General features: G+C 43.3%; 1 long non-coding RNA gene across 1 annotated transcript in view; it reads left to right on the top strand.

Annotated features, from left to right (window-relative positions):
* Nucleotides 1-271: 271 nt before the first annotated feature.
* The window catches only part of LOC140846288 (uncharacterized), a 32,566-nt gene continuing 7,738 nt past the window's right edge, over nt 272-25,099 (top strand). The window contains exon 1 of the long non-coding RNA XR_012125302.1: nt 272-516. This is a non-coding gene — a long non-coding RNA (uncharacterized lncRNA). The remainder of the gene's footprint in view (nt 517-25,099) is intronic.

Below are 25,099 nucleotides of genomic sequence, written 5' to 3'. Positions count from 1 at the left end.
TGACGGGCGCTGTGTCAGAGCCTCATAAACAAGCATGACTTCACCCGTGTCCCCGCACACACCCCTCTGAGGTCATGTAGACCCCTCCCGTCCCCTGGGCCCGCTGCACACAGGCCCTGACACCACGGGGCCACATGCTCCTTGGGGTGGGCCTGCACTTGCGCAAGGACCACAGGCACATGGGCCACTCAGGGATGACATACTATCCGTGACCTGTGAACTGTGGAAGTATCAGGTCCCTCCCTGTGCCAGGCCTTGTGCTGGGCACCAGGGACACAGAAGGTGGTTCTTGCCCCCAGCCCTCAGGGACTGGTGGTGGGGAGCACAGCCATTTGACTATCCCATTGCAATACAGCCTGGCTGGCTGGCAGGATAATGGGGCATTGTCCAAGGCCCCAGGACGCACAGCAGAAGGAGGGATTTCTCCTGCTGTGGGTCAGAGGAAGCCTAGGAGGAGGAACCTGCCAGCTGTGCCTCGGAGGAGCTCACCCTGAAAGCCACGGAGAAGGACTCCAGGTAGGCAGGCCTGAAGTGCTGCCCCGAGGGGGTAGTTCAGATGCAGGAGCCAGAGGGCTGCTGGCCCACCTACCTCTGGTGTCCTGCCTTCTGCCCCCCAGGGGGACCCCAGGAGCATCAGGCATTCAGTGCAGCCAGCACTCCTGGGTCCCTGCTCCCCCACCCACCCCCAATCCAGAACCAGGAGAGCGCGTGGGGATGACAGGTGCTGCCTTCATGATGGGTCCCTGTCCCCCAGGGAGGCCCAGGAGGCCTGATGGTCCTGGCAGTTAGAGAGGCCTGTCCCTATGTGAGCTCTGACCCAGCCACCCAGAATCCCCAAACCTGTGGAGCTCCTCCAGCCTTCCAACTCCCATGCCTGCCATTTCCCAGTATACCCACCCTGGCTACTCTTTCCTGGCTGGTCAGCAGGCACCCAACGTCTCTGTGGTTGCCCGGGGTCGGGCGCTGATGTGGCTTCAGATTCCCCCCGTGACGTGATGGAGGAGCATGAGTCCCTGGCAGTGCAGCCCCCACTCTGGGCCTCTGCTGTCACCTTCCACCTCGCCCCCAGTTGCTCATGTGCACAGCTGGCTGGCAGGGAGCATGACTTCCCCATGCAGGACTGGGCACAACACCTGCTTGGGGCCACTGCAGGGACACAGTGGAACCAGGACTGGAGCTCGGAACCTGGCTTGGGTAGACCTCGGCCTGGCCTGCCTGGCACTGTTGGACAGTGTCACCCAGAGACCTGTGCCATGAAGTGGACAGACCCAGATACAGCTGCTTGCCTGGAGGAACAAGTAGCTGGGCTTGTGGCCAGCCAGGAGGGGAGGGAGACCCTTGTCTGAGCCCAGCTCCAGCCACCTACGGCTTATGGGGTTGCAGGTCACATGTGGTCAGACCACACACCCCCTCCCATCTTCCAAGAGAAGCTGGAAATTCAGATTTTAGACAAACATCTTTTGCTATTAAAAAGCTGGCAACTAGTTTGAAATGTTAAGATGCTCCGTGAGGACGCAGTAACATGAATCTGTGGGCTGGTAGCCTCCAGTGGCCATGCACCCTCTTTGTCATGCAGCCTTTCACTGAGCATTATACCTAATGTACAAAGGCAGCCCTGAGCCTGAGAACTGCAGTGAGCACCCATAGGGCACAAAGCCAGATGTGGAGGCTGATGCAGGGAGCCAGGTCTGTGCATTCTCCACCCGCCCCCTACCTGGCTGGCTGCCTTGCTGAAGGTTGGATGATGGCCACAAGCCTGGCTGTCAGTGCTGCTGCCTGTGTGGTGCATGGTCATGAGGACCCCGTTGGAGCTCTTCATGGGAGCTCAAGGGCCAGAGTGGTCCAAGCTGAGCTGGGCTGTGGCAGCCCCCTTGGAGTGAAGGTGCAGCTCTTGCCACTTTCCCTGGAGCTGTTTTTGTGCTTCTGGCTCACTCAGGTGAGCCATTCCACCTCATCATCAATGAGCTCCGGAGGGCTCCCATCTACACCTCACTCACAGCTGAGGCTGTGTGCCTCCACTGCACTGCTTCACACCTTCCTGTGACAGCGCTCCAAGAGCTGTCATGATTTCTGTTTTTGTTATACAGATGGGCTGAAATTGCTTGAAGCAGTATTGAAATTTGGTGGCAGACCCAATACTGGGATACAGACCTACCTGGCCTCAGAGTCTTCACCTTTAATTATCATGTGCTTTCCACCCCCTATGGTCCTGCGTTCAAATTCCTGCTCACCTGCCACTGTACACTTTGGTTTCCTTGTCTGTAAATAGCTTAGAAATGCCCCTGTGCAAACTCACCATGAGGCTGTGGAGAAAGAATCTGGTTGCCCAATCCTTGTATGTCTCCAGGGAAGCCTGGAACCAAGATTGGCTTGTGGCCAGTCGCTGGGAGTGTGGCCCTCAGAGCCCTCCTTTTGCTGCTGACCGATGGTGCTGTGTATGCCCAGAGCACGGCGGCATCTCTAAGAAGCGCCCAGCTTCTTAGGACTCATCAGGGATTGTTTTGTGCAAACATCAGGATTGCTGCCGTACCTAGTTCCACCTGTGGGATCCCACATTGTGGCTGTTGCAGAAGGATGTGCCTATGCGGCCAGCCCTCTATGGGAGCCTGGGATCCTGGGGCTTGAGTGGGCTTTGCTGGGCAGAGACGTTTACACAGGCTCCTATGCTTCTCTGCTGCCGAGAAAAGCGTGTCCTGAGTGACTCCAATGCGGGCAGGACTTGGAAGCCTGGACCTCCCCCGATGTACATCTTTTTCCTGTTGCTTTTACTGTTTCCTTTTCTGTAGTAAACCTTAGGTGTGAATATAACCTGGTATTGAGTCTTGTGAGTTCTAGCAACTCATCAGACTTCAGGGCAGTCTTGAGACCCCCCAAAATAGAGGATTAGAGGGAAGTTAGATAAAGTGTCTGCCCGTGGCTGGCACATGGTGTGGGCTCAGCAGTGGTGGCCAGAATCACCAGCTCTAGGGCTTCAGCCTATTCCTGGCTGTTCCCACTGACCTCACCCTCCCCTCTGACCAGGGGCGGCCTTGGCACTGACCCTCAGTTCCGGTCTTTGCTTCCCTGGTTGGATTTGGCATTCATGCTCCCAGGGCTTCTTCAAAGCTGATCTGCCACAAGAGCATCTGAGATCAGGGCTGGGCCTTGTCCCTGGCTGTGGACACCAAGTGAAGAGGCCAACCCTGGCCTGATCCGTGGGGTCAGTCAGTTCCACAGGCCTGTCTCCCCCCAAGAGGTCACAAGGTGTGTCCACAGCAGGACAGCAAACTTGCAGGGAAGGGCCCAGAAGACTTCAAGCTTGGAGTCAATTTCCTCCCTTTGCACAAGCTGAGTCCTTGTCTTCCCATGGTCTTCTCCAGCCAATGCTAAGATGGTGCTCTCTGTCCCGGAAGCGGTCAGTGTATTGGAAATGGAATCAGGCCCTGGAGGGTGGGGCGGGTCTGAAACCTTGGGAAGAAAGGAAGAAGTGCGGGGCAGACAGTAAATGTCACTGAATGAATGAATGGCATCCAAGCCCACCAGGAACCCAGAGTCAAAGCTGGTTGGGGCATGGGGCGCACACTCTCCAGACGGTCCAGGCGGCTGGGAGGGGCTTCTAGGCTGGGCCTTGTGTCCAGCGATGCTAAGGCATGTGTGGGGAGTGCTGGTCAGCTCTGGACTGGGTGCTGTGAGGAAGCAGGGGCAACTGGGTGATTCCTAATAATGCTACTTAGGAGATGGGAGGAACAGAGAGGGTTAGAGTCCCCACTGGTGAAGTACAGTAGGCACTCGGGGCCCAGGAGGGCTGCTTGGTATCTGTGCGGTTGTGTGCTTGTCTCTGATGCTCCGTGCTCATGGGGTGGCCCTGCCCAGTGGTGTATCTACAGAAGTTTGTATTCAGTTGGGAATACTACATCCTGTCTGGCAACTCTCAGCTGCCAGGCCATTTCTCATGTTCTTGACGTGTGCTCCAAGTGGCTTCACGGTTCCAGGTCTCTGTGGCCACCTTTCCCACCTCCTTAGCTTCTAAGTGAAACCACCTGGGATGGTCCCTACTGGCATATTTCTGAGAATTCTTGGCAAGTATGACTTGCTTTGTAACACAGGTGGCCTGTGGTGAGCCACGCCTCCCGGTATGCATACCCGTGTGAGGTCTCTTCACAGGGAGGGAGGGGCTCTGAGACGAGGAGGTGGACCAAGGTAGAAACGGTGGCTCAGAAGCACTGCCGCTGCTGAGCCAGACCGGCCATCCCTGGCCGCCAGCCGCGCTCACCTGCAGCGCACCAGGTGGACCATGAGCGGAGCCGCCCTGGGCATCGGGGCTCCGCGATGTCACGTGGAGCAGACACACACCATGCGTGTCGTCTCAATTCCTGACCCTCTTGGCCTTTATTTTCCTTTGATGAGGGTGTGGGAACAAAATTTTGCTGTATCTTAACATTCTCTTAACTGTCTCTTTCTCTATAGAAGAAATGGTGGCAATGCAGTGATAAGCTGCCGCCGACACTTGGCCCTAGAAATGCAAACAGTAAGGAATGGTGTGTTTTGTGGCAAACGGGAGAATAATGCCCCAGCTAGGCGCAGCGCTGCTCAGCGTCATCGGTCAGCTGCCAGGCAGGAAGGAGCGCTGGGCGGCCTGGCCTCCAGTTTGTCAAGAGGGGTCGGTGATTTCTTGTGAAACCTCAAATTTTAAATGCTGGCTCAAAAGATTTTGTAAACACTGTGTAGATACCCACACCTTCTCCAAAGTGGGAATAAAAGGCAAACCCTGCCACAGGCTGATTTTGGCTATGGTTTGTCACTTTGTAAACTCTCATCTAGAGGAATGCTTCTCAACACTTTTACTATTAGAAAGTATTTTCATTAAAAAAAAATTAAGCATTTCATAACCCCTAGGAAGTAGGAGTTCTTGGTGATCTGCTGCTGCATAACAAACAAACCCAAAGTTTAGTGGCTTAGAACAACACCCATTTATTTTCTCCCAGTTGCTGTGGGTCAAGAATCAGGTGTGGCTTAGCTGGGTGTTACTGGCTCAGGGTTGCTTACAAAGCTGCCATCAAGGTATGTGAAGGCTACACTGGGGAGGGATCCATTTGCAAGCTCACACATGGCTGTTGGCAGAACTTGTGGGCCATTAGACTGAAGGCCTCGGTTCCTTGCTGGCTGCTGGCCTGAGGCCCTCCTCACCCACCTTACCACACAGGCCACCTCCATCGGAAGGCTCACCACGTGGCAACTGTCATGGCCAAAGTGAGCGACGGTGTGAGCGACATGGATTGCCCTCTTTACAGCCTCACCTCAGCAGGGGCATCCATCACTTGCACTACGTTCCATCTTTTAGGAGCAAACCCCTATGTGCAGCCCTCTGTGAGGTGATTGCAGGACTGTGCTCACACCCAGAGTCACCAGCAGAAACAAGAATCAAAGGTGGCGGTAAGCAGCAGCCACTGCCCATACAGAGAAGGGAGGCTGGGCCACAGTTCCCACAGCAGCGTAGTGCGGTACAGGCTGACTCGGTCCCAAAGCACCCTGCTTCCTGGGGGCTGGCCTGTCACCCAGACACAATGTCTACTTGGGATGCCATTGGGATTCAAGCCAAGGTCGCTTCTGGCAAGATGGAAGCAAGTGGCAATCACAACATAATGACTACAGTGGGGTAGGGGGCACACACACACAGCTGGAGGATGTGCACATTAATAATAATGTATTAGTAATAACACATTAATCTGGCTGGCAAAATGGATTAAGAGACTAAACATGGTCGTACCTTTTTTGTCCTAGTCCTCTTCTGTGAGTCTCAAGCATGAGGACAAATCAGAAAATCACACAACATACATTTTTAAATGATCCCACTGTTGTTTATAAATAAATGTGTATATTTAAGGATATCTATTCAATTATCTCTAGGAGGTAGAGTCACAGGCAAATATAACTTTTTTCCTTATCTGCATATTGTATAATGCAAGTAAGTTACTTTTGCATTAAGAAATTATTTTACAAACATATATATAGATTGTAGGAGATATTTAAAAAAACACAAGTGGGCTCTCTTGTCCCCTCCTGGCGTGAGGACCTCTTTCCTCTCACTTTATTTCTACATAAAAGCTTGTACCTTGCTCTCCTAAAAAAAATAAATAAATAAACACAAGTTAGAAACATTTAAAACGTTCAAGACTTGGGTTATATAATTATGATATAGTCATACAATAAACCTTTATGTGGTCATTAAAATTATGCTTGTAAAGTTTTTTGTAAGAGAGGAAAATCCTTATAAAATTAGTTCAGACTAAAAATTAGATACCTGTTAGAAATTAAAATGTACAGTTATATATAAAGATTTGGCTCCAATTCCAACATGGGGAAGGTAGGGGTTTCCTCACACCCCAGGCAATTCTCCAACACCAGCAGAGTGTCCTACAATTCAACTCAGTTCTGACACGACCTACCTGGAGAAAGCATCAGAAGCCAATAGCAAGTCCAGGTTGTCCCCTATGCTTCTAACCAACTGGTTATACATCAGAAGTTCCCCAGCCCCCTCCTTGGGTTCAATTAATTTGCTAGAGTGACTCACAGAACTCAGGAAATACATTTACTCACCAAATTACAGAGTTATTACAAAGGATGTTAAAGGATATGAATCAATAGCCAGAGGAAGAGACACATCAGGAGAGGTCTCAAATAAAGGATCTTCTGTCCTGGGGGAGTTTGGGGCCTGGCTCGGTGGCATGTGGAGGCGTTCTGCTCCCCCAACTTGGAAGCTCTCTGAACCACCTCCTTTTGGGATTTTATGAAGGCTTAATTACATAAGCATGATTGATTAAGTCATTGGCCACTGGCAATTGATTCAATCTCCAGCTCCCACTTTCCTCCCCAGAACTCAGGGGGTGGGACTGAAAGTTCCAACTCTCTCTTCATGGACGGTTCCCTTGGCAACCAGCCTCCATCTTTAGGTGCTTTCTGAAAGCCCCTCATGAACATAAGTCCAGTTGTGGTGGGAAGAGCTTATCATGAATAATAAGACACCCATTTCACCTTGGGCTCTCAAGCCAAATTTTAAGAAGTAAGGATGAGGCACCAAAGATTATAACAAAAGATGCTTCTATTGCTTTTATCACTCAGAAAATTCCAAGGGTTTTGAGAGCTGTGAGCCAGGAGCAATGGACAAATATATTTTGGTCATCTAAATGACCAAGCATTTATTTCTTATAAATCACAATATTGCACATATGAAGTTAGTCAGGCTCAATTTATACAATCAAATTAACCCAATTAAGTCAATTAATCCTCATGTCTGGCATACAGTTGGCCCATCACCCACATTGTGCTGAAAAAATTTGTTTCTTCAACCAAATTAAGTAACTGGTCTGGGAAATTGATTCTGGGAGGCCATCTTTGATAGAAGGAAGAGGTTGATTAGATTATCTGATTGGGGCTTGATCTGCTGATTGGTTAGATTATCTGTTTTTGATTGCTTTTGTTTGAGTATTTGGAGTGATTCATGCAAATTGTGATTGCATGGGAATGTTAGTTTACACATGCTTAGTTAGGAACAACAGTGCAAGAAACCCACAAGAGGGTAACAGTGGTTACCTCTGGATGAAGGATTGTGATAATTACATTTTTTTATTTTATACTTGCCATCGATACTCTTTTGTTCCCAAGTTTCTGCTCTTCCTTTCCCTGTGAGAGGCCTCTGCACATTTCCTGGGACCATGCGGTGCCTGTCTCTGAGATGAGCATACTATCTCACCCTGCTGACATTGCATTTGACCATTGACTTGATCAGCCAGTGGAACATGGGCAGAGGAGACATGCATGGTGCTTGAAAGCCATTGGTGGTTTCACCAGTTCTATCTTCCTTGCTACTAGAACAGCATGTCCCAGTGAGACTGAATCTTTAGCCTGCATCGTGGAGTGGAGACTCACAGGACAAGCCTGGCTTACATCACTGACAATATAAAACACGAACAAGAAGTAAACCTTTGTGGCTGGAAGCCACTGAGATGTGGGGGACTATTTGTTATTGCAGCATATCTCAATGAAAGCTGACCAACACTTGTCTTTATTTTCCAAGTTTTCTACAAGGAATATGCATGAATTTTATTACCAGTTTCTAAAAGTTATTAAAATACAGATTACTCTCTGCTATTTAATGTGTTACTCTAAATCTTTTTTATCTGTGCAGGGTCTATGTTGTGAAAATAAGCCTTGAATATTCCCACTAAACTGGGGGACCACAAGGGTCTGAAAGTTATTTGAGAACAATTTATTTTATACATTTTTATTAAAGTATCATTGATATACAAGCTTATATTGGTTTCAAGTACACAACACAGTGGTTCAGCAGTTACCCATATTATTAAATCCTCACCCACACTAGTGCAGTTATTATCTGTCAACATAAGAAGACATTACAGAATCATTGACTGTATTCTCCATGCTATACTACTATCCTCATGACCAAATTATACTGTGATTGAGATTTTTTGTGCCTCTTTATCCCCCCTTGCCCTCCCTACCCACCCAGCCCAGTCCCTCCCTCATGGTAACCACTAGTCACTGCTTAGTGTCTGTAGGTCTATTGCGGTTTTGTTCCTTAGATTTTACTTTGTTTTTATATTACACATATGATCAGGGTTGTTCTGGGTTCTTTTGCCAGCCTGACCCTACTAAAGATGCTTGGAAGGAGTCTGCCAGCCCTGGGTGGGGCTGAGGACTGTTAAGAAGCAGCACCCAGGGATAAAGGTAGCTTTATTTCTGCTGGTCCTGCAAGCTGGTAATGGTACCCTGGCTTCCTCTCAAGAAAGCAGCCCTGCTCCACAGCCAGCCCAGGAGGTATGGTGGACTGACCCAAAGCCCTGACTTCAGAGATGAATATGTAACCCAGTCCTGGTCAGTCAGAACAGTGAGAACCCTTGGCTTCAGAAATTGACTCAAGGAATCATATGGCCTATGATAAGCTACAATACTCTGAGTTTACAAATTACTTTATTCTCCTGTCCCAGCTCTGACTGGACTATGGGCAGAAGTGATGGATGCCACTTTCAGGCCTGCATCTTAACACATCTCCCACGTGGGATATTCTGTTTTTTGCCTTTCCCTTAAAATCTTGAGGCTCACATTGAAGATGGTCATACAATGGGAGGAGTCTGGACACCTTCGTGACTACTTGGAGCAAAGTGTCCATCCCCTAAGCACACTGGACTGTGCTGGGAGTAAGCAGTAGGCGATCTCAGGGTTTACATGTTACCATGGCAAAGTCTAGCCTACTCTGATAAATACATGACCCAAACCCAGACCAGACTAGATAGAGTCAGCCCTGATGACTTTGGTTTGGAAAATTATTTACTCTCTTTTTCCTGGAATTGCTAAGCTAATAGGTTGTAAACCCAGAGTGTTAAGCCCATCATTCATCCATTCATTCATTCCACAAGTATTTAGTTAACCCTACAATACTCCTGGCATTGGCTTAAGCTCACAGACCAGGGATGCACAGCGGGGAGCAGCCAGTTTGAGAATGAGGCTAACAGAGGAAAGTCAAGCTGAGAAAAAGAGCATTGGTTCAAACTGCTGGATCCATCCATACCTGAAACCAATTGCATTCTCTTTTTGTAAACCATTTTTGAGTGGGGTTTCTGGACAAGCTGCATGCAACAAGTTATAATTAACTCAATGGCAAGACTGAAATGAAAGCGAGGTCACAGGCATATGTGGTCACCCAGGTGGGCTGATTAGGGGCAAGGTGCAGATACTGGTCCAGACAGCTTGTCAGAGCAGAGCAAGTCAACACAAATGATTAAAAAGTGCAGGCTTAGGAGGCGGAGCCAAGATGGCGGCGTGAGCAGAGCAGTGGAAATCTCCTCCCAAAAACACATAGAGCTATGAAAATATAACAAAGAAAAATCTTCCTAAAATAGAGCCCACAGGACACAGGACAACATCCAGACCACATCCACACCTGCAAGAACCCAGCGCCTTGCAAAGGGGGTAAGATACAAGCCCCGGCCCGGCGGGACCCGAGCGCCCCTCCCCCCGGCTCCCGGCGGGTAGAAAGAAACTGGAGCGGTTTTTTTTTTTTTTTTTGGCCAATGCTTTTTGGAGCCTTAAAGTGACAGGGACCCCGTTGCTAGGGAGGCACGGTGGCGGGACCGGTGAGCGGGTGCCTGGGACCGGCACTTGAGGACGGAGGAAATCGCGCATTTTTCCCCTTTTTTTTCCTCTTTTTGGCGAGTGCTTTTTGGAAGCCTTAAAGGGACAGGGACCCCGGTGCTAGGGAGGCAGGGCGGCGGGACTGGTGAGCGGGTGCCTGGGACCGGCGCCTAAGGACAAAGAATATCGCGCGTTTTTCCCTGTGGGACCAGTGGGCGGGTGCTTTTTGGAAGCCTTGAAGGGACAGGGACCCTGGTGCTAGGGAGGCAGGGCAGCAGGACCAGTGAGTGGGTGCCTGGGACCGGTGCCTGGGGACAAAAAAAAAATCAAGTGTTTTTTCCTTTTTTTTTTTTTTTCTGTTCCCTCTCTAATTGTTGCTGTTGTTGTTTTGGTTTGGAGAGTGCTCTTTGGAAGTCTTAAAGGGGCAGGACAGGTCACTTAGACCAGAGGCAGGGAATCTGGGGATCTCTGGGCACTCTAACCCCCTGGGCAGCAGGGAGCACAGAGGCCCCTTACGGAGATAAATAGCCTCCCAGCCACTCCCCCTCCAACGGGGCTCCACCATTTTGGAGGACAGCCCCAGCCAGGCCAAGCCCACAGCAACAACAGAGATAAACCCCATAGCAACCAGGCAGGAAGCAGAAGCCCTATTTGCACACAGCTGCCCAGCACAAGCCACTAGAGGTCGCTATTCTCCCAGGTGAGGAAGGCCACAAACCAACAAGAACAGAAGCTCTTCCAGTGGTCACTTGTACCAGCTCTGCACACTATCTCTATCACCATGAAAAGACAAAACTACAGGCAGACAAAGATTACAGAGACAACACCTGAGAAGGAGACAGACCTAACCAGTCCTCCTGAAAAAGAATTCAAAATAAAAATCATGAACATGCTGACAGAGATGCAGAGAAAAATGCAAGAGCAATGGAAAGAGATGCAGAGAAAAATGCAAGAGCAGTGGGATGAAGTCTGGAGGGAGATCACAGATGTCAGGAAGGAGATCACAGAAGTGAAACAATCCCTGGAAGGATTTATAAGCAGAATGCATAAGATGCAAGAGGCCATTGAAGGAATAGAAGCCAGAGAACAGGAACGTATAGAAGCTGACATAGAGAGAGATAAAAGGATCTCCAGGAATGAAACAACACTAACAGAACTATGTGACCAAGCCAAAAGAAATAATATTCATATTATAGGGATACCAGAAGAAGAAGAAAGAGGAAAAGGGATAGAAAGTCTCTTTGAAGAAATAATTGCTGAAAACTTCTCCAAACTGGGGGAGGAAATAATCGAACAGACCATGGAATTACACAGAACCCCCAACAGAAAGGATCCAAGGAGGACAACACCAAGACACATAATAATTAAAATGGCAAGGATCAAGGACAAGGAAAGAGTTTTAAAGGCAGCTAGAGAGAAAAAGGTCACCTATAAAGGAAAACCCATCAGGCTAACATCAGACTTCTCGACAGAAACCCTACAGGCCAGAAGAGAATGGCATGATATACTTAATGCAATGAAACAGAAGGGCCTTGAACCAAGGATACTGTATCCAGCATGACTATCATTTAAATACAATGGCAGGATTAAACAATTCCCAGACAAGCAAAAGCTGAGGGAATTTGCTTCCCACAAACCACCTCTACAGGGCATCCTACAGGGACTGCTCTAAATGGGAGCACCCCTAAAAAGAGCACAGAACAAAACACACAACATATGAAGAATGGAGGAGGAGGAATAAGAAGGGAGAGAAGAAAAGAATCTCCAGACAGTGTATATAACAGCTCAATAAGCGAGCTAAGTTAGGCAGTAAAATACTAAAGAAGCTAACCTTGAACCTTTGGTAACCACGAATCTAAAGCCTGAAATGGCAATAAGTACAGATCTCTCAATAGTCACCCTAAATGTAAATGGACTTAATGCACCAATCAAAAGACATAGAGTAATAGAATGGATAAAAAAGCAAGACCCATCTATATGCTGCTTACAAGAAACTCACCTTAAACCCAAAGATAAGCATAGACTAAAAGTCAAGGGATGGAAAAACATATTTCAGGCAAACAACAGTGAGAAGAAAGCAGGGGTTGCAGTACTAATATCAGACAAAATAGACTTCAAAACAAAGAAAGTAACAAGAGATAAAGAAGGCCACTACATAATGATAAAGGGCTCAGTCCAACAAGAGGATATAACCATTCTAAATATATATGCACCCAATACAGGAGCACCAGCATATGTGAAGCAAATACTAACAGAACTAAAGAGGGAAATAGACTGCAATGCATTCATTTTAGGAGAATTCAACACACCACTCACCCTGAAGGATAGATCCACCGGGCAGAAAATAAGTAAGGACACAGAGGCACTGAACAACACCCTAGAACAGATGGACCTAATAGACATCTATAGAACTCTACATCCAAAAGCAACAGGATATACATTCTTCTCAAGTGCACATGGAACATTCTCCAGAATAGACCATATACTAGCTCACAAAAAGAGCCTCAGTAAACTCCAAAATATTGAAATTCTACCAACCAATTTTTCAGACCACAAAGGTATAAAAGTAGAAATAAATTCTACAAAGAAAACAAAAAGACTCACAAGCACATGGAGGCTTAACAACATGCTACTAAATAATCAATGGATCAATGAACAAATCAAAACAGAGATCAAGGAATATATAGAAACAAATGACAACAACAACACTAAGCCCCAACTTCTGTGGGACGCAGCAAAAGCAGTCTTAAGAGGAAAGTATATAGCAATCCAGGCACACTTGAAGAAGGAAGAACAATCCCAAATGAATAGTCTAACATCACAATTATTGAAACTGGAAAAAGAAGAACAAATGAGGCCTAAAGTCAGCAGAAGGAGGGACATAATAAAGATCAGAGAAGAAATAAACAAAATTGAGAAGAATAAAACAATAGCAAAAATCAACGAAACCAAGAGCTGGTTCTTTGAGAAAATGAACAAAATACATAAGCCTCTAGCCCAACTTATTAAGAGAAAAAGAGAATCAACACAAATCAACATAATCAGAAATGAGAATGGAAAAATCACAACAGACCCCACAGAAATACAAAGAATTATTAAAGACTACTATGAAAACCTATATGCCAACAAGCTGGAAAACCTAGAAGAAATGGACAACTTCCTAGAAAAATACAACCTCCCAAGACTGACCAAGGAAGAAACACAAAAGTTAAACAAACCAATTACGAGCAAAGAAATTGAAACGGTAATAAAAAAACTACCCAAGAACAAAACCCCGGAGCCAGACGGATTTACCTCAGAATTTTATCAGACACACAGAGAAGACATAATACCCATTCTCCTTAAAGTGTTCCAAAAAATAGAAGAAGAGGGAATACTCCCAAACTCATTCTATGAAGCCAACATCACCCTAATACCAAAACCAGGCAAAGACCCCACCAAAACAGAAAATTACAGACCAATATCCCTGATGAATGTAGATGCAAAAATACTCAATAAAATATTAGCAAACAGAATTCAACAGTATATCAAAGGATCATACACCATGACCAAGTGGGGTTCATCCCAGGGATGCAAGGATGGTACAACATTCGAAAATCCATCAACATCATCCACCACATCAACAAAAAGAAAGACAAAAACCACATGATCATCTCCATAGATGCTGAAAAAGCATTTGACAAAATTCAACATCCATTCATGATAAAAACTCTCAGCAAAATGGGAATAGAGGGCAAGTACCTCAACATAATAAAGGCCATATATGATAAACCCACAGCCAGCATTAAACTGAACAGCGAGAAGCTGAAAGCATTTCCTCTGAGATCGGGAACCAGACAGGGATGCCAACCCTCCCCACTGTTATTTAACATAGTACTGGAGGTCCTAGCCACAGCAATCAGACAAAACAAAGAAATACAAGGAATCCAGATTGGTAAAGAAGAAGGTAAACTGTCACTATTTGCAGATGATATGATACTGTACATAAAAAACCCTAAAGACTCCACTCCAAAACTACTAGAACTGATATCAGAATACAGCAAAGTTGCAGGATACAAAATTAACACACAGAAATCTGTAGCTTTCCTATACACTAACAATGAATCAATAGAAAGAGAAATCACGAAAACAATTCCATTCACCATTGCATCAAAAAGAATAAAATACCTAGGAATAAACCTAACCAAAGAAGTGATAGACTTATACTCTGAAAACTACAAGTCACTCTTAAGAGAAATTAAAGGGGACACTAATAAATGGAAACTCATCCCATGCTCATGCCTAGGAAGAATTAATATCGTCAAAATGGCCATCCTGCCCAAAGCAATATACAGATTTGATGCAATCCCTCTCAAATTACCAGCAACATTCTTCAATGAATTGGAACAAATAATTCAAAAATTCATATGGAAACACCAAAGACCCCGAATAGCCAAAGCAATCCTGAAAAAGAAGAATAAAGTAGGGGGGATCTCACTCCCCAACTTCAAGCTCTACTACAAGCCATAGTAATCAAGACAATTTGGTACTGGCACAAGAACAGAGCCACAGACCAGTGGAACAGATTAGAGACTCCAGACATTAACCCAAACATATATGGTCAATTAATATTTGATAAAAGAGCCATGGACATACAATGGTGAAATGACAGTCTCTTCAACAGATGGTGCTGGAAAAACTGGACAGCTACATGTAGGAGAATGAAACTGGACCATTGTCTAACCCCATATACAAAGGTAAAGTCAAAATGGATCAAAGACCTGAATGTAAGTCATGAAACCATTAAACTCTTGGAAAAAAACATAGGCGAAAACCTCTTAGACATAAACATGAGTGACCTCTTCTTGAACATATCTCCCCGGGCAAGGAAAACAACAGCAAAAATGAGCAAGTGGGACTACATTGAGCTGAAAAGCTTCTGTACAGCGAAAGACACCATCAATAGAACAAAAAGGAACCCTACAGTATGGGAGAATATATTTGAAAATGACAGATCCGATAAAGGGCTCACACACCTCAACAAACAAAAAACAAATAACCCAATTAAAAAATGGGCAGAGGAACTGAACAGACAGTTCTCTAAAAAAGAAATACAGATGGCCAAGAGACACATGAAAAGATGGTCCACATCGCTAATTATCAGAGAAATGCAAATTAAAACTACAATGAGGTATCACCTCACACCAGTAAGGATAGCTGCCATCCAAAAGACAAACAACAACAAATGCTGGCGAGGCTGTGGAGAAAGGGGAACCCTCCTACACTGCTGGTGGGAATGTAAATTAGTTCAACCATTGTGGAAAGCAGTATGGAGGTTCATCAAAATGCTCAAAACAGACCTACCATTTGACCCAGGAATTCCACTCCTAGGAATTTACCCTAAGAACACAGCAATCAAGTTTGAGAAAGACAGATGCACCCCTATGTTTATCGCAGCACTATTTACAATAGCCAAGAATTGGAAGCAACCTAAATGTCCATCGGTAGATGAATGGATAAAGAAGATATGGTACATATACACAATGGAATACTACTCAGCCATAAGAAGTGGAAAAATCCAACCATTTGCAGCAACATGGATGGAGCTGGAGAGTATTATGCTCAGTGAAATAAGCCAAGTGGAGAAAGAGAAATACCAAATGATTTCACTCATCTGAGGAGTATAGGAACAAAGGAAAAACTGAAGGAACAAAACAGCAGCAGAATTACAGAACCCAAAAATGGACTAACAGGTACCAAAGGGAAAGGAACTGGGGAGGATGGGTGGGCAGGGAGGGATAAGGGGGGAAGAAAAAGAAGGGGGGTATTAAGATTAGCATGCATGGGGGGGAGGGAGAAAGGGGAGGGTGGGCTGCACAACACAGAGAGGACAAGTAGTGACTCTACAACATTTTGCTAAGCTGATGGACAGTAACCGTAATGTGGTTGTTAGGGGGGACCTGATATAGGGGAGAGCATCGTAAACATAGTATTCTTCATGTAGGTATAGATTAAAAATTAAAAAAAAAAAAAGAAAAAAAGAAAGAAAGAAAAGGGGGATTACTCATTGATAGGATAAAACTATTGGTAAATCAAAGATCAACGCATGCTTTAAATATCCTTAATGTTGATCACTTAAAGGGTGTCAGATGATTAGCTATGGAGGTACTCTTTTCTGATAATATTCCTTTCTCTTAATAAAAAAAAAAAAATAGCAGTTACTGTGTGCTGACCTCCAATGAGTTCTGCTCAGTGGTATAGAGGGCATGTCAAAGTGTGGGCAAAGGGTCTGTTTGTTTCTATGCAGAAGATCAAGGCCTGGCTTGGATACCCAGAAAATGAACTAAGATACAATATGAGGAGGAGCTTCCGGCATCAGCACTCTCTGGAGGACTTGTGCCGGGGGATGATCATCAAAAAGCCTCCACAGGGATCAGGACGATGCTGTGGTTGTGGCTGCATCCAGCCCACCATCTCCTGGACTTGCCATAGGAATGAGGAGGGAGATGTCTAGGCTGGCATGTGCATACAGTGAGACAACGAATTTGACCGGATCTGTACTGTTGGAACTCAACCAGGAGTTGGGAGGGGTGCAAGGTGTAGCACTCCAAAATCTTATGACTATAGACTATCTACGGTTAAAAGAACATATGGGATGTGAACAGATCCCAGAAATGGGCTGCTTTAATTTGTCTGATTTCTCTCAGACGGTTCAAGTACAGTTGGACAATATCCATCATATCATAGACAAATTTTCACAAATGTCTAGGGTGCCTAAATGGTTTTCTTGGCTTCACTGAAGATGGATGGTAATTATAGATTTGCTTTGTTTATGTCACCGTATTCCTATTATGTTAATATGTGTGTGCAAATTAGTTAGTAGTTTAAAATCTATACATACTTAAGGTACTCTACAAGAAGATATGTCAAAGAAATAATCAATCCTCCCATGTTTCCTTCCATATGCTACATCTGTAGCTTTTCTTCTTTCTTCGTAATTACAACCCTTAAATAGAATTAGTGCCTCATATCGAATTTACCGAGTATCATAATTCCTCCAGGTGGTAAAGATACCTCGAGACAAGTGCTGGGCATAGAACCCACAGGGCATAAATCTGCAAAGAAGTAAAAAGCTAACCTTTTCAAACAATATGGCTTCTCTCTCACTTACCAACTTTACATTTCCCTGTATGGCCCCGGAAGAGGACTGGTTAGCCAGAGACGGGTAAGATTCCTCAAGAGAGGAACAACCTAAGACAGGCACAGTCACAGGGGGGCCATCAGGTGAGAATTTGGGGATCAACAGAGGTGAGGCTCAGAACCTCACCCCCCCTGCTTTGAGAGAAATCTTCTGCATCCATGGATGTTTTGCTGCCCTTGTCTAGCCTGGATTAATACTTAGTCCATAGGCACACACCTGATCATCTGATCATCTACATTTGCCCTCTTACAGCACTAAACTATGTTTTCTACCTTTATCTTGCATCTACCTACCACTTCAGCATTTTATTAAAAATAAAAATAATAATAATAATAAAGGGAGAAATGTGGGATCAACATATAAATCAAGTACAAAAATCAAACGAATATTCATATTTGACCTGATTGTTTATAGGTCATAATGCGTGATCAAAACCGAAAGTTTCTGTGATGAATGCCCTTGTACTGTTCACCATGTAAGAATTTATTCACTATGTAAGAATTCGTTCACCATGTAAGAACTTGTTCGTTATGCCTCAGAAGATTGGAGACTGACGAGAATTAGACTTGAAATGGATTAATGATTGTACATTGAGCATTGACCCCCCTATACTGAATTTTATTGTTGTTAACAACCATTTGATCAATAAATATGAGAGATGCCCTCCCAAAAAAAAAAAATGTGCAGGCTTAGGCATGCCCTAGGTCAGTGGGACCTTGCTCCAAGGATGGGAGAGGGAAGAGCAGCCTTGGCTAGCACCATAGTTTGCTTTGACACCCAGCCTGTGTTCTGACTGCTCAGGTCAATTCCATCAGCTCTGACCTTGCTCCTGACTTCAGCTTTCAGGCTGCCCTGTCCTGGGCTATGTATGGCTGTGGGCTTGGATTTGACAAAAAGCTGTAAGTCAGAACTTGGAAGTACATAAATGAAAATCGGTTCAATGCACACAGCACATTTATAGTGCTCCCACTGTGTTCCTGTTCCAGTGCTGATTTGAAAAAACTGTCTTGAACCCTTTCTACATGCAAAGAACGTCATCCTTCTTTCCTCCCTTTCTTTCTTTTACTCAACAATAATGGAATGTAATCTCAGTTAGGCTCTGTGCTGGAAAGTGATCAATGACAGATCAATGGGATGAAAGGGCCCTGGATTCACAGAAAGTGTGCTAGTCATTAATGTCACTCAATATTTTTAGCTCTCCATCTTCTGAGCAGATTTAGGGCCACACTTCCCAGCTCTCTTGTCTGGGTGGGCTTGAAAGACTAATGAGTCAAACAAATGAGTTGGTGTACTTAATTGCTTCTGCAGGGTCTCCAACAGTCTCTTTCCCTCTGCCATGGTGAGTATTCGTGTTTCAAGTGGTGGCCACTTCTTCAGCCTAGATTGTGGAGACAGGAAATATACAACAGAACCCATACAAAACCCATTATAAGCAGGAAGAAGCAGACCTTTGTTGTTATAATTCACCAAGAGTTTAGAGCTCTTTGTTATTGCAGCATGGTCTCGCCTATCTACACTGATGCACACATTTCCCAAGGATGTAACACTAAGCTTGAGTTATGTTCACAACAGAAATACTTCCACTGGATTGGTCCACAAGAGCCCCTCCTCAGAGAACACTGGGTTCCTCCCTGGTTATAAGTCTGGTCTTCTGCTGGGACCTGCCAACCCCCTGCTCTTCCCATATAGGATTGCAATTGACTTTTCATCAGTTGGCCTGGGGTCTTTCTTCTGGAATGAGCTGGCCTGGGCAGGGGATCTGCCAACAGTCTGACCTCTCTGAAGCTTTATTAGTTTCCTAGGGCTGCTGTGCAAACTGCCACAAATTCCACGGCTTCACACAGCAGAAATTAATTTTCTCCTGGGTTTGGAAGCCAGGAGTATCAGCAAGGCCATACTCCCCACTGAGGTTCCAGAACAGAATCCATTCTCCACCTCTTCTAACTTTTGGTTGCTGCCATCTGCCTTGACTTTTGGCCAGGCCACTCCAATACCTGCCTCTGTGTTCACATCACCCTCTCTTGTGCCTGTCTCCTCTTCTGTGTGTCTTTTATAAGATCATTTGTCATTGGGTTTAAGGTCCACTCAGACAATTCAATATGATCTTTTCATCCATGATCCTTAACTTATTTATGTCTGCAAAGACCCGTTTTCCAAATAAGATAACATTCACAGGTTCCCGGGATTAGGACATGGACATATCTTTTTGGGGGTCACCAACAAGCACCTTGTGTAACCCTAGGGCCAAGGAGTTGGGTGAGGGCATGGGACTTCTTGTCAGAGTCAAAGACAGTGACTCTTTTGTATGGCTTTTACATCTTTATTTTAATGGGATGTCTAGGAAATATAAAATAGACAACGAAACATAAAATAAGCAAAGCCCCAGGGCCCTGATGCTTGAAGGAGAGCTGGTTCTCTTCCTTCCACCTGAGCAGATGTGGCGGCTGGGGCTGGAATGAGAATGCTCCCATTGTTTAGGGGCTTCCCTTCCCCCAAACAGATGTGAACTCTCCATCTGTCCAAACAGTCCACAATGTAGGCCTTAGAAATGATTCTGGCCACTGAATGTGATTTCACCATGTGCAGGTTATTTTAAGAGTGCTTGATGATATTTCTCTGATTATACAAGTAATAATGGTCATTAGAGAGAAGTTGAAAATGACCAAAAAGTGAATAAGAGACCTCCCTGGACCCTACCACCCTGAAAGAACTGGTAAGATGTGAAAAAGCCTCTCTGTATTTTCTCCAAACATGTATTTATTGCACTTTGTTCCAAAAAGCAAAGTGGGGCCAATGGTTTTAGAGAAGATGAATAAGTACCTTACCCTAACTCTCCCACTAAATATAGTTAAAATTCTTGGCCAGAATGTGTGGAACAGCTATCTGAGAACTCTGAAAAATAAATGAGATGTAAGGCTCCAGTCTGGCATGTAAGGAGCTTGGAAGATGTCTTTCCATCCTAACAACAAGCTAAAGGCCAAACAAGCTGAAAAATTAACGACTCCTCTTAAATCTGTCAGAGAAATGAGGTCATAGAGCAAACCATTGTCCCAAACATGAGATACACAGGTGGATACAGAGAATCACAATTTACCAGAGTAGAAACCTAGGTACAGAAACCTCCTTGCAAACCAGCTCTGGGGTAGGAAAACCTGAACTATAATTGATGGATTGGAAGCTCATCACAGACAAGTCTGAGAGTTAAAACCTCCAGAGACCCAGTCTTAAGGGAAGCACCCATACTTTTGTGAGTTTTACCTCCAGGATCCTCACCAGGTTCTCAGAGTGAATATCCAGAAAAATCCCTTTGTTCTTCCTGCAGGGGAGGGAAAAGTAACTGTTTTGAAATATGCCAGAGCACTCTGTTCTTCTTAAAAAGGTTTGTTCTCAAAAGAAATTATTTTACCAAAACCTAGCCTGTTGGGGTTTTGGCAGTCTGATGGCCCAGAGGGAAATGAAAATACCTATCACCAGCCTCCCACTAATCCTCTATGTGGGGGGAGGGAAATACCCAGCTCTAGCATCCCCTGTCCACCTTGTCCCATCTAAAGGAGTGAAAAACTGAGATACACTTGTGAAGTTCATAGGCACAGGTTCGCTAAAAGACTGGGACCTAGTCGCAGGACTATAGAACACTTCCCCTCCCCTCACAGCCTACTACCACATCACTGAAGGCCTACTTACTGGGGTTCCTTTTACACAAAACATCATATTTGGCTTTCAGCATAAATATACAAGGCATACTAAAAGGCAAAACAAAGCAAAACAAAACAAAAAAACATCCCACAGTTTGAAGAGACAGAGCAAGCATTAGGTCCAGACTCAGATATGGCAGGGATGTTGGGATTTCAGACTGAGAATTTAAAGCAATTATAATTAACATGCTAAAGGGTCTAATGGGAGAAGTAGACAGCATGCAAGAACAGATGGGCAATGTGATCAGAGAGATGGAAATTCTAAGAAGAAATAAAAAAGAAATGCTGGAGATGAATATCTCTGAAACAGAAAGGAAGACTATCTCAGTAGTAGACTGGACATGGCTGAAGAAAGAATATCTGAGCTTAAGGACATGTCAATAGAAAATTCCAAAACTGAAAGGCAAAAAGAAAACAGACTGAAAAAGAAAATGGAACATAGCATCTAAGAACTGTGGTACAGCTACAAAAGGTATAATATACATGTAATGAGACTACCAGAAAGAAAGGAAAAAGAGAAAGGAACAGAAGAAATAGTTGAAGCAATGAAAACTGAGAATTTCCCCAAATTAATGTCAGAACTCACCCCAGGTCCAAGAAGTTTAGAGAACATCAGGCAGGATGAATTCCAAACAAAAAACTACAACTAAGCATGTTGTATTAAAACTGCAGAAAATCAAAGATAAAGAAAAAATCTTGAAAGGAATCAGAGGGAAAATACACCTTACTCAAAAGGAGCAAAGATAAAAAATTCTATCTGACCTCTTAGAAACCCAAGTAAGAGGAGTGTAGTGAAATTTTTAAAGTATTGAGAGAAAAAAACCCCACCAACTTAGAATTCTATATTCTGCAAGGTAATCCTTCAGGCATGAAGGTGAAATAAAGACTTTCTCAGACAAGCAAAAATATTAAATTTATTGCCAGGAGACATACTTGCGAAAAATGTTAAAAGAAGTTCTTCAGAGAGAAAGAAGATGGTATAGGTCACAAATTCAGATCCACATAAAGGAAGAACATTAGAGAAAAAGTAAGTGAAGGTAAAATAAAGACTTTTATTTTTCTTATTCTTAATTGAAATAACAGATTATGGTTTGTTCAAAACAACAGTAGCAGCAATGCATTCAAGGATTATAGTTTATGTGTCAGTGAAATGAATGACAGCAATGATACAAAGGATGGGAGGAGGAATTAGGAATATTTTATTTTTAGTAAGTACTTGCACTACCTATAAAAAGTCATATTGTTGTTTGACAGTGAACATGGATTAGTTGTAAATGTATAATGCAGATCTATGATAACTATTCAAAATGTAAGAAAATAAATATAATTGATGTACTAAGAAGGTAGAGAACATGGAACCATGTAAAATGCTCAGTTGTGGCCACAAATGACAGAAAAAGAGTGCAAGACAAAAGAAAGAAAAAAATAAACAAGGGCAATGAATAGAGAACAACAACATATGTAGTAAATAATAATCCAACTTCACAATCACTTTAAGCATCAATGGTCTAAATATACCAATGAAAGGATGAGATAAAGTGGATCAAAAAGTAAGATGCAAGTATATGTTGGGTACAAGAAACCCACTTTAAATGTAATGGCACATATAGATTAATAGGGGCGGAGAAAGATATGTTATGTTAATACTAATCAAAAGAAAGCTGGAGTAGCTATATTAACTTCAGACAGAGTGGACTTCAGAGCTTGAAAAATTATCAGAGATAAAGAAGGGCATTACATAATGATAAAAGAGTTGATTCTCCATGAAAATAAAATAACCTTAATGTGTATATGCCTAACAATCAACTGCACATCAAAATATGTAAGAGAAAAACTGATTGAACTGCAAGGGAAAATAGATGAATCCACTATTATAGTTGGAGGCTTCAATACTCCTCTAACAGAAAGGGACAGATTCAGTGGTCAGGAAATCAGTAAGGAATAACACCAGCAAACAACTAGGTGTAATTGACACCTATAGACTACTTCATCCAACAACAGCAGAATACACATTCTTCTCGAGTTCACAGGGAGCATTCACCAAGACGGACCTTGTTCTAGGCCATAAAATACATCTTAATACATTTAAGAGAATAAAAGTCATACAATGTCTGCTCTCAGACCAGAAATTAAACTAGAAACTAATAACAGAAAGACAGCTAGAAAATCCCCACATACTTAGAAATTATGCAACACATTTCTAAATACCACATGGGTATTTAGAAAAATTTAAAACTATTTTGAAGTAAGTGAAAACAAAAACACAGTTTGTCAAAATTTGTGGGATGTATTGAAAGCAGTGCTTACAGGAAAATTTTTAGCATTGACTGCATGTATTAGAAAAGAAGAAAGATCTAAAATCAATAATGTAAGCTTCTACCTTACAAAACTAGAAATAGAAGAGCAAATTAAATTCAAAGTAAACAGAAGAAAAAATAATAAAAATTAGAGCAGAAATCAATGAAATTGAAAATAAGATATCAATAGAGAAAATGAATGAAATTAAAAGCTAATTCTTTGAAAAGATCAATAAAACCAGTAAACCTCTCGTCAGGTTATCCCAGGAAAAAAGAGAGAAGACACAGATTAGCTAATACCAGAAACTAAAGAGGGGAAATCACATTACTACAAATCTCAGGGACATTATAAGGATAATAAAGAAATATTATGAACATCTCTATGCCCACAAATTTGATAACTTGGATGTAGTGGACCAGTTTCTTGAAAGACACAATCTGCCAAAACTCACACAAGAAGCAATAGACAACCTGAATAGGCCTTTCTCTCTATTAAATAAATTGAATCAACAATTAACAACTTTCCCAAACAGAAAGAACCAGAGTCAGATGAGTTCACTGATGAAGTCTACCAAATTTTTAAGGAAGAAATTGTACCAATTCTCTTCAATCTCTTCCAGAAAACAGAAGCAAAGAGAATACTCACAAACTCATTCTATGAGGCCAGCATTATCCTAATATCAAAACTAGACCAAACACAGGGAAGTGTAGCTCAGAGAAGACAAATAGGGACTCTGTGACATCTTACTATACTGATGGACAGTGACTGTGATGGGGTATGGGGGGGACTTGATAATAAGGGTGAATGTAATAACCACATTGTTTTTCTTGTGAAACCTTCATAAGAGTATATATCAATGATACCTTAATAAAAGAAAAAACTGGACCAAAACATTACAAGAAGGGAAAACTACACATCAATATCTCTCATGACCATAAATACAAAAAGCCTCACCAAAACCAAATCAATACTTTATAAAAAGAATTATATGCCACGATCAAGTGGGCTTTATCCCAAGTATGAAAGATTGGTTCAACATTTGAAAACCAATGAATGGAATGCATCACACCTACAGGCTAAAGAAAAAAAAATCACATGATTACATCAATATATGCCAAAGGAAAAGGAAAATGATATGACAAAATAAAAAAACCATCCATGGTAAGAAATTTCAGCAAACTAAGACCAGAGGGGAACTTCCTCAACTTGATAAAGAACATATAAAAAAAAACTTACATCTAACATCATACTTGGGGGTGAGAAACCTGAATTTTCCCACTATGATCAGGAATAAGGCATATTCCCTCTTAACGCTGTCTTTCAATGTCATCCTAGAAGCCCTAGCAAATGTAATAAAGCAAGAAAAGGAAATAAAGGGCATAGAGATTGGGAAGGAAGAAATAAAATTGTCTTTATGCACAGATGATATTATCATATATGTGGAAAATGTACAAGAATTGACAAAAACACTCCTGAAACTAATAAATAATTAAAAGATTGTAGTATACAAGGTTAATATACAAAAGTCAATCACTTTTCCATATACTATTAATGAACAAGTGAAACTTGAAATGAAAAACACAATGCCACTTATATTAACACCTCCCCAAATGAAATACTTAGGTATAATTTGACAAAATATGTAACACAAATATCTATATGAGGAAAAGTACAGAACTCTGATGAAATAAATCAGAGAAGAACTAGAAATGGAAAGATATTCCATGTTAGTGGATAGGAAAACAATATTTTCAAGATGGTAATTCTTCCTACCTTGATCTATAGATTCAATGCAATC

The sequence above is a fragment of the Manis javanica genome, chromosome 14 (assembly GCF_040802235.1).
Source record: "Manis javanica isolate MJ-LG chromosome 14, MJ_LKY, whole genome shotgun sequence".
NCBI classification, from domain to species: Eukaryota; Metazoa; Chordata; class Mammalia; order Pholidota; family Manidae; genus Manis; species Manis javanica.
This window is presented reverse-complemented; position numbering and strand designations above follow the sequence as displayed.